The sequence below is a fragment of the Myotis brandtii genome, unplaced genomic scaffold (assembly GCF_000412655.1).
Source record: "Myotis brandtii unplaced genomic scaffold, ASM41265v1 scaffold561, whole genome shotgun sequence".
NCBI lineage: Eukaryota > Metazoa > Chordata > Mammalia > Chiroptera > Vespertilionidae > Myotis > Myotis brandtii.
Genome location: NW_005370085.1, coordinates 395,598 through 396,710, shown reverse-complemented (window position 1 = coordinate 396,710; position 1,113 = coordinate 395,598). Strand labels below are relative to the sequence as shown.

Sequence of the window (1,113 nt, the reverse complement as noted above, 5' to 3'; positions counted from 1 at the left end):
GGTGGGAGGGTGAGTGGGGGAGGGTACGCTGGAGGGGGTCGATGGGGGGAAAAAGGAGGACATATGTAATACTTTCAACAGTAAAGATTAAAATAAAAAAGAAATCAGCATCATGCCTGCTTCCACTTTATGCAAATTCTCCCTGAGCCTCTTCATTTCAGAAAACAGCATCCCTCTCCCCCCCAAGGCCTGGACTTTGAACTCTCCTTGGGTTTCGTCAGCTACTCTGACATTCTTTCAAGAGGTTCCCAGGTCACATACACCAGCCAGTCTCGCTTGCAACCACCATATCCTTACTAACTGCAGGGGGCTCTCCCACCACCCTGAAAGGGAGCCTGTTTTCCTAAAACCAGCTTTCAGCTCCTCTCATCGCCTGGGTGAGGCCCTTTGGTCCCCGAGTCTGTGACCAGCGCCATGTGCGCCTCGAAACCACTCTGAGCATCGGGAGTGTGACCTAGACCCTCGGAGGAGCAGACAAAGACTATGAACCCTCTCCTAGAAGAAAACACTGTGACGGCTTAAACAGTGGGGACTCGAGGTTAAGGACTGCTATCAGTCCTGGCCGGTGTGGCTCAGTGAATAGAGCGTCGGCCTGCGGACCAAAGGGTCCCGGGTTCGATTCCGGTCAAGGGCACGTTCCTTGGTTGCAGGCTCCTCCCCAACCCGGGCCCTGGACGGGTCCCGCGCAGGAGGCAACCAATCGATGCGTTTCTCTCACATCGATGTTTCTCTCTGTCTCGCCCTCTCTCTTCCACTCTTTTTAAATATCAATGGAAAAATATCCTCGGGTGGGGATTAACAAAAAACAAACAAAAAGAAGTGCTACTAGGTGTCACCTCACCCCCCCTCTCTGACTAGAGCTCCAACTAGAGGGTCAGCGGCTGCTGCTGACACTGCCCAGGGAGCAGGGCGGACACGTGGGCGGAACGGCGGCAGGCCGCCTCCTGGTGCTGGGCTCAGGCTCTGAGCAGCGTGTCGGACATGCTTTCCTTTCCCAAGTGACATCCCCATTTCAAGGAACCTGGCATGTCTGAAAGGTCACCTGGTCTGGCAGCCCTGCAGGGCCAGAAGGGGCAGAGCTGCGGGCAGAGGTGTCCTGCTCACCATTGGCTC

At 55.3% G+C, this 1,113-nt stretch overlaps 1 protein-coding gene across 1 annotated transcript in view; it reads right to left on the bottom strand.

Annotated features, from left to right (window-relative positions):
• The window catches only part of HOMER2 (homer scaffolding protein 2), a 129,991-nt gene that overhangs the window by 20,384 nt on the left and 108,494 nt on the right, over window positions 1-1,113 (bottom strand). The window lies entirely within an intron of this gene.